This window comes from Mchenga conophoros, linkage group LG11 (assembly GCF_057382185.1).
Source record: "Mchenga conophoros isolate Kocher_MC1m ecotype Shallow Benthic linkage group LG11, M_conophoros_male_GT1.1, whole genome shotgun sequence".
Lineage (NCBI taxonomy): Eukaryota > Metazoa > Chordata > Actinopteri > Cichliformes > Cichlidae > Mchenga > Mchenga conophoros.
In genome coordinates, this window is record NC_140536.1 from 18,057,668 (window position 1) to 18,066,849 (window position 9,182).

Here is a 9,182-nt window from a genome sequence, read left to right on the forward strand (position 1 = left end):
GAAACATTACTGTAGACCAAGCACAGCCCTTCCATTGCAGTGCCAATCCACCATCAGGAGCATAAAAAACATCCTTAGGTGTTGACTTGACCTCCAAACTCCTCAGATTCCAATTCAGAGCATTCACAGGGGTTCTGCATCAAGCCTGATCCATAAAAGACCCCCTGCAAAACCCACAAGACCTAAAATGTCTATGCACACACAGGGCAATATGAGGGAGACCTACATTATTAAGCAGGTGGCTTTAAGTGTACATAGACACCTGTTAAAGTGCTTAAATCCAGCTTTGTTATAGACCTTCTGTAGCATGTGTCTCATTTAGCCACAGTAGCACACACACACACACACACACACACACACACACACACACACACACACACACACACACACACACACACACACGATGAAAATAATACTAGCCCTGCTGTCCCAGCTGGTAACTAGCTGACAGATAAGAAGTTGTCTTTCAATCACACAACATATCAAAAAGTTACCCAGTTGGCATGGAAACAGAGAATTTCTGTTTTTCCGAGCGCTTCCACAGACTTCTTGTCCAGGTTATCTGAAAAGTTGGGATTGACATCAGCTAGCAAAGACATGCTACTTTTGGAGTTTCTGATTCTTTCCATGTAAAAACACTGTAAAAATTGAAAACTTTACTTTTAACTTTATCAAACAGTCAATGGTAACTATGCTTGTTTGGGTCAGTTTAACTGTGGTCCTTAGTCACACTGAAATGTGGCTCAAACAACAAATGTTACATGATAATACACCCTCTCAGTCCATGTAAACCTTACTTCACAGTCATGCTGGCACTTTCCACTTCATGGTAGTCTTGAGTCTGGCTGGTTCCTGAGTTGGTCCTGAAGATCCTAACCAATTTCCTTTCATCTGAGGGAGACAGTTTGGGTCTTCTTCCAGAACTTGGTAAAGTGGTGACACATCTGAACACCTTGTGCTTGAGTACAGTTGTTTGAGCCAATGATCTTGGAGTCTGCAGTTGTTTAGGTGGAATTATGGACTCAAATGCAGATTTGAAGAGTAGAGAGGAATAACATGGAAACTAACTTTCATTTTGGCAAACAGAAAATCCAAATAACTGTGAATAACTAAAGTCCAGCTAGCGGGCAAGCAGAAAAAACAGTATGACCCAACAAAGGCCAAAGGCAAACTGAGGGCTTAATACAGGCAGTCAACTGCCTAAACAAAAAACTTAACAAAAACTAGATAGCAAAACTAATGAAACTCAAAATGTAGAAATAATTATATAAATAATAAACTATAAATAAAAACACTTGGGATAATGCATGAAAATAAACTAAGACTCGACAGAGAACAGTAAATAAAAGTCCAAAACTCGAACAGTCTGGGTTAAAATAACACAGCAACACGAGATAACTAAAGATTAAGATGAAATCAGAAAACCACTCAAGTATAAAGTAAACTTAAACCCAACACTTGTTAATGCACAGTCCTCCTTAGATTTTCACTGAGCTCCTCTCAGATTTAGCCATTCTTATATTTTGCTTGTTCTTATGTTATTGTATTTTTGCACACCTCTGTTGCTTGTGAAGCTCGCACACAAGAATGTCACTGGCATGTACTGTACCAGTGTACCTCCACATGTGATGTGACAATAAAAGTGATTTGATTTGATTTTACTGTCTCATATTTCATGATCACTAACAAGTTAACAGGCCTTGGATGCACATGAGCCTGGAAATCGTCTTTTCTACATTGATTTTATTCTGATTTCCTGCTGCTGTGTTCTTGGTCCCCCCCTGTGCCACCCCTTTTAAAGCATCCTGCCCCGTCACTGATTACGGTAATGTTAACTTCTGTATTACATTGCAGCACTACAACGTGTACTATCTGAACGACAGCACAAATGTTCCAGAAAGCTAAAAACATGCACCCTGTTTTTATATTCATATTTTTGCCTCATACAAGAGTACAGAGTACAGTCACGTACACCTGGCTGGTTTATAGCAGCAGGTCTGTTGTGTGCTGGAGTTCTGCTCTGGGTCTCTGCCACTGATGTTACATTGAGACTAACTTTTCTCACCTCTCTTTTTTCTTAATACCTTTCCCTTTCAAGGACCTCATTTAGTTCTTCTGTAATTATTCTTGACAACAACTTGCATAAATTAGCATAATTTCCTTCCAAAGCATTTATGCCTCTTGTTAGTGTTGTGCTGCAGTGCCAAAGCAATGCAGAGGTCATCCTTTTCTCACAAGTGGTCTGTGTCTTCCCCCTGCAAGAGCCTGAGAGTCTACATTTGTGTTTTAAATATTTCATGTTGAAGCTGGAAGAAAGGATAAAGCTGCCTCTTTTATGCTTTTATCTTTATCCATATTATTATATTGCTATTATTATTGTCATCTCCCATTGCTTTTTACCACTTGTCCAATTCAGTGTTATGGGGCCATCCTGAAATCATGGCTGATTCAGTGCTTTAAAGCTTCAACATATCCAAAAGAAATGTATCTCTGCATTTAAGAAACTAGAAATGCAATTCAAACATGGTCACTAGTCTAAAGAAATGATGAAATATTTTACAGTCATGCATCCTAGCTATGCATGGATCCTTTGGAATAACCAGGATTTCTGAGGCTAATGTGAAATCTCAAGAAACCTCCATTAGTAGTAAAAACATCCCTGCTGATAGCAAAGGGTTCAGAAACTTTTTCTATTTACCCCACTCTCTCTTCCCACACCTCTTCTCCACCTACGTCCTTCCCACACACACTGGTTTGCCACTCTCAGTTTGTCATCCACCTTTTTCCACTACCGACATCTAGATTTTTCACAGTAGGGGAAGAGCAGATTAATGCATTCCACTTACATCTTTGTGCAAGGTGTTTTACTGCATATTAAAACACAGAGCCTGCTTTATTTTCTCCGGGCTTTCCACACTGTAACAAGTCTGCTGTCAAAAAAAGGTCTTTCGCCTTTGTGCTCAACAGCACTGCAGTCCAGTGTTTTGTAGTTTGTTTGTTTTTTGCTCCCTGACTGTTATTTTGCGGTCTTGGTCCAGTTTATTAGATTTTTATTTAATTCTTAGTGTTTATTTCATGTTTGAGCTTAATTCTGGTTATGCTTGAAGTTTGATAATATTTGTTGTCCAGTGTCATGAATCTGAGTTTTAATATCCTTAATCTGTTAACTCTTTTTGGGTGATTGGCTTGATTTTCATGTATTTACCAGCATTCTATGCTTTCACCTTCGGCTTTGTGTTGGCTTCTGCGTTTAGAGCTCAAATTCTTTAAAAAGTTGTGTAAAATGTAAATAAAACCAAAATGCAATGATTTGCAAATCCACAAACCCATGTTTTATTCACAATAGACAAAAGAAAACATTTCAAATGTTTAAACTGATGAAACGCAAATTTAAAGAAAAGAAAAAGTTCAGTTTGAATTTGATGTAAACATAAAAAATGGAACAGGGCAACAAAATGCTGGAAAAGTAACTGGTACTTAAAAGAAACAGCTGGAGGAAGATTTTGCAGGTCAGTAACATTGCACCAGGTGCTACTACCTAAAAAAAACATGATACATATTGTGGAAGGACTGAGATAATCTGGAGAAATCTCCACATGAAAGGGAATCATTATTGGATACCACCCTCAGACGGCATGACACAACTGCATGGGCTCAGAAACACAGTCTGCTGTACTGTCCATAAATTCATGTTAAAGTTAACAAAGTTAAAGAAACCCACAGTGTCTGTGAACATGACACAGAAACAGAGCTTCTTCCCTGGAAGCTCATTTCAAATGGACTGAGGCAACATAGAAAATTTTCCTGTGGTCCAACAGACAAAATATGAAATTATTTTCAGAAAACATCGATGGTGTGTCCTCCAGACTAAAAAGGGACCAGGGACCGTCCACCTTGTTATCAGCACTCAGTTCAATACCCTGAAACTGATGTTATTGAAATATGTCAGTCACTATGGAATTTACAGCCTGCACATCTGCACAGGTTTTAGGCCAACATATGATCCCATCCATGTGACATCTTTTCAGGGAAGGCCTTGCACAGTTCAACAATTCAACATCATTCTGCATCTGTTACAACAGCATGACTGTCTGCACTCCACACCTGGAGTCCACGCCTTCAGAGAAGCAGGTAAGAACCAACTAAAAACATCTGGAGCATCATGAAACTAAAAGCTGAGCAGACCCAGGACTGTTGAGCAGCCAGAATCCTATATCAGACCTGTAAAGGCTAAGCTTATGCTTGAAGCCATTGAGGTGTTCGTTGACGGGGGTGACGCGATGTCACTGGTATGCATGAATTTATTAAATAACTGCAGTCCAATAACTGCAGCCTTACTCATCTTGTCATTCAGATTCTTTATTTCCACGATTTAGCATAGCAGCACAGCTGTTTGTCTTTTTCCGATCAACAACACACCTGCCGCTAATTACATGTGTCTACCTTAAATACATTCACCAAAACTCAAAAAGTGACCTCTAGCAGCATACATAATGTATAAATCCAAAAATGGCTCCTACAAGACCAGAATGGAAATATTTTCTCTCCCAAAAGTCCAGCAGCTGCTGTCCTCAGTGCTGAGACGTTTAGGGAGGAGGGGATGCTACACAGTGGTAAACACCGACCTGTCCTAACTTTTTTGTCATGTGTTGCTGCCACCAAATTGAAAATGAGCCAATATTTTTCTCTTAAAATGGTCCATTATCTCAGTTTGAACATTTGATATATTTTCTGTTATACTGTGAATAAAATATAGGTTTATGAAATCTGCAAATCATTGCATTCTGATTTTATTTTCATTTTTCGCAGCAGCCCAACATTTTGGAATTGGGGTTGTAGGGTTTATTAGTTCTGTCATATTTTCCTCCATTTCATCCTGTTATCCTTCCCGTTCCTGTGTTTCCTTCTGTTGGCTGTTTTTCACTTTCTGTTTTACTTTAGCAGTTATCTCATGTCTGTTTTTACTTCCTCCTCCGTCTCATGTCTGGGTGGGTTCACTGATATCTTTTTACCCATGTGTCCAATTCTGTGATTCACCTTTTGTGTATATGAAGTGTGATGTTGTCCCCTGAGCTTCCTTGGATTTTTGTCTTGTTGTTTTGGATTTTGTTTTTTCACTTTTTAGACTTTGATCAGCTGGAATAAAAGTCTTGCTTTTATTTTAACCTGCACCTACACTTGGGTCTTTTTACTCCACACTTCAATTTTGTCTCTACCTGAACGCCTTCTCGCCTGTTTCTTCTTACAGCTGATGTCTGTGCTTTGGTTTCTTTAGCCACATTCACTGTTTTGTTAGACACAGTACAATTACATGACTGAAAGCTGTGAACCCATTTTGGCTCACATACTGTGGCCCATTATATGTAGATCTCTCCACATGACTTGTGGAAAGAGGACAATGAAAACTTGTTGGCTTAGAAGCAAATAGGACTCAGTGTGACCGATTTACTGTGTCTATTTAGAGCCAAAAGGGGAAAAAAGTCTAAGCATACTATGTAACAAAGACATATTTGTGACTGAAAAGCTGAAAGAATGAAAACATTTCTGTCCACAACCAATTCTCAAGGCTGCTTTAGTCTTAATGTCTTTAGGAAAAAAAGAAGATCAGAATTATCTATCTGCAAATCGCAGCTAGATAACTGAAAAGCTAACTGGTGTCAGTTCAAAATGCTATCCAATGTTAACAAAAGCTTCAAATTACAAGCAGGAAAGGTTTTGTTTCTTTTTTAATATCATCCAGGAGTGGAGTCGGGTGGTGGGTCAAATACGAATCACTCAAGCCCCACTTATTACAGACAGTAAGGAGAACAATTTCTACTTGGGCAGTGAGAACAGAAGGATCGAGTACTTAAAAAAAGATGAGGGATAGCAGAAGAGGGTCGTGTGCTGAGAAAATTGGGAAGAAAATGAAGGGGTGAAAGTAGTAAGACAGATTTTAAGAAATGTCGAGAGATAATTTGATAGCCTCCACTGACAGAAAATCCAACTTTATTGTCACGGGAGTGGAACGGACTCAGGCGCAGACTGAGGTAGCACAGTTCAACGACACTTTATTAATCACACTGGTGCACTATATACACGTGAAGGGGGGGGAAAACACCAGGGTCCCGGGGATCACTTGGCTGGGGAGACACACTTCTTCGCACTCGCTCTGCTCCTCGTCCAAACAGTCTCCACACAAGCAGCTCAGCTCACTCTCCTACTCACGGGGTCCAGGGGTCACAAAAGGGCTGATCCAGGTAAACCTGTTTACACAGACGAGGGTAAGTCGAAGGCAAACACGGGAACAGTAGAATCGCAAGGAAGCCAGGCAATACTAACGAGAGTTACTCAATATTCCAGCGACGAACAGCTCAGAGCCCCAGCCTTAAGAGCCAGAGAACTGCAATCCGCTCGAGATCAGCTGCAGGTGCGTGGGCCAAGGGCAGGAGCCCAATCAGAGCTCCGCCCAGGCAGACAGGTAGGAGAGACAGAGTGAGAGAAAAACAACAAACACTTGTGGCCACACTGGGCTGGCCGGGGAGGCACAGGGACCATGACATTTATAGAAAGACAGGCAGGGTATTTTGGTAGTTAAGGGACATCTTTTCATCTTGAAGAGTTTGAATTTGAGACTGATGGCTTGGTATAAAATCTTCATGTCAGCAGGTATCCATCCTGCTGCAGCATTATTGACCAAAACACTGAAAGCCTCGTCCCAGGGGTTCTGTTTTCTAATGTTTTTATAGAGGCGGAGAAAGAGAGATTTTTCCCCTTAAAGCAAACACCAAACGATCACAAACAAAATTGCTACTTATTTTCCAATTCTCAGTAATTTCCTGTGTGGCAGCATACTGGGTTAAAAATAATTAGGGTCCTCAGTGTGTTCAGGAAAAGTTTTCCTGCTCTATAAGTGTGCACAGATATATAGCCAGCTGGTAGGGACTGCAATAAATATGTTTGAACTGTAGCCCCAGGAAAAAAAATCAAAGAAGACCTGCAAACACTTTTCCAGATGAACTGCAGTGACCCCGCACATCAACTACTGAAACGAAGAAGAAACAGTCTAGAAAAAAAAGATTTCCATTAGCAGGTGTTCAAGACTGCGTGACATTCCTTTCAGGAGGACTAGTTAAGCTTTCTTTGACTGTGTATTTTTTAAATGAATGCTAGAACATCTTTGTATGTGACATTTAAAAGATTAAAAGCCAAAACAAATGTGACCTATAAAGATTATTATGTTCAGAGGACGACGTGTTAAAGTTATTGCAAGACTTTTCTTCACACTTCTTTGGTTATTACGCTGTCAGGGAGGACTCATCCTGTTTGCTGCACTTGATGAATCCTTCTTGTGCCACTGTTTTCCAGGCCCAGTTCACTGTGGGTATTTTTACAGCTCAGACTTTGATAATGCATATGGTCAGGTTATTTGGTTTCCATAGAACAATATTCTGTGATGAACAGTCTTGGTTTCCGGCCCACATTCACATCACATCCCCTCACTTTTTTAGCTGTGCTGCTGCACTGTGGATGAAAATGTCTGACAGTTGGTCAGTTCCAGCTGAAATATTTAAAGTAGTTCAGCTATGTGTTATAAATACTGAAATGGTTTGCCTTGAAATTCCAATAAAATGTTGCATAAAGAGACGATAAATCTGGTGTTCCCCTGACATTTTTTAATTAGTCAAGCTTGACAGAATGTCAGATTATTTCAGATTTGTGATGTTTTGCTTTGACCGCTAAAGACTGGAAAAACAGAAGTTTCCTCAGCTAACAGAGATGGTACAAACTGTTATCTGCTTGTACACAGTGTTGGGAAGATTACTTTTAAAATGTATTCCACTACAGATTACAGAATACATGCCCCAAAATGTATTTTGTAACGTATTCCGTTACGTTACTCAATGAGAGCAACGTATTCTGAATACTTCGGATTACTTAATATATTATCATGCTTTTACAACTACATGAATGTGATTTATTACTATTACTGAAGTTCCGCGGGTCTGAACCGTAGTAAAGGGACCTCTGGCTAATACGTCAGGTTCCCTGTTGGGCTCGTAGCTGAAAACTAGCTTTACTTTGTTGTCTGGGTCAACTTTGCTTGCGAGAGAGAGAGACAGAGAGAGGCGTTGAAAGGCTGCTCCAACAGAACTTATTGTTTCGGATGAAAACACGAACACAGCGTACAGTCGAGTCGTAATAGCTTACTTACAACTGGGCTTGTCAGGCACTCTTCTTGGCTGCAGTGGTTATTATTATATTTACATGCTTCCAGCTCCCGTTTCTGCTTGACGATAACTCCTGCTTTTCGACTCTCCTTTTTCTCCCTCCTCGCGCTCACAGACCCATAACGTGTATGGCAGTCCATGCTCCCTGCAGCACGGACTACACTGCCCATGAGGCTACATTCTTTAGGGCTATGTCTGTAACACTCTACCTTTTAGCTTAGCACAACAACAACAAAAAAAAAAAGGCGCTCTCTCACCCAGGAAACACAGTCACAAAGAGAGCGCGTCACCCTGTAACCATGGCAACCGTAACGCTGCCGCCTGGAACAACAGAACGTAGCTGTCAAACAAAACCGAAACAGTCCCGACCCGCCACAATATGAAACAGGAAAGTACCGCCGTGTAATCAATTTATTTCAACAAAGTAACTGTACTCTAAATACCACCTTTTTAAACGGTAACTGTAACGGAATACAGTTACTCATATTTTGTATTTTAAATACTTAACGGCGGTACATGTATTCCGTTACTCCCCAACACTGCTTGTACATCATTAGGTTAGCATTGTAAATGTGAGCATTTTTTAGAGTTTAGCAAAACACTGCTACACCCTTGAGCAAAACTAAGAGCAAGAAAGGCCTATCTGTGTAATTGTAGGCTGTGTGGCAGGCTGGGTTAGGACCCAAACGCAGGACTCTCGGCAGGGGCGTAATTTCCTGGGGGGTTAAGGGGGTTATGACCCTCCCAATAATCAGACCCAACCAATATAACCCCCTCAATAAAATTATCAATTATCTTGAATAAATAGACTGTTGATTTTCTTTACTCATTTCAGGTATTACCAGCAAAATAGTTGCATGTTTAATGATCTGGGAATTTACCCACATTTATTTATTTATTTAGACAGAGATCTTGACCCCCCAAATGTTCAGCACAAATTTATGCCGATGACTCTCAGACAGAAAACTTAAA

The 9,182-nt window shown here is 40.2% G+C and overlaps 1 long non-coding RNA gene across 1 annotated transcript; it reads right to left on the minus strand.

Moving 5' to 3' along the window:
• Positions 1–6,033: 6,033 nt before the first annotated feature.
• Positions 6,034–8,578, minus strand: LOC146563886 (uncharacterized). The gene is made up of 2 exons (XR_014894277.1): positions 6,322–8,578; positions 6,034–6,245 (listed from the first exon to the last, which is right to left on the minus strand). It is a non-coding gene; the product is annotated as an uncharacterized LOC146563886 (long non-coding RNA).
• Positions 8,579–9,182: the final 604 nt, after the last annotated feature.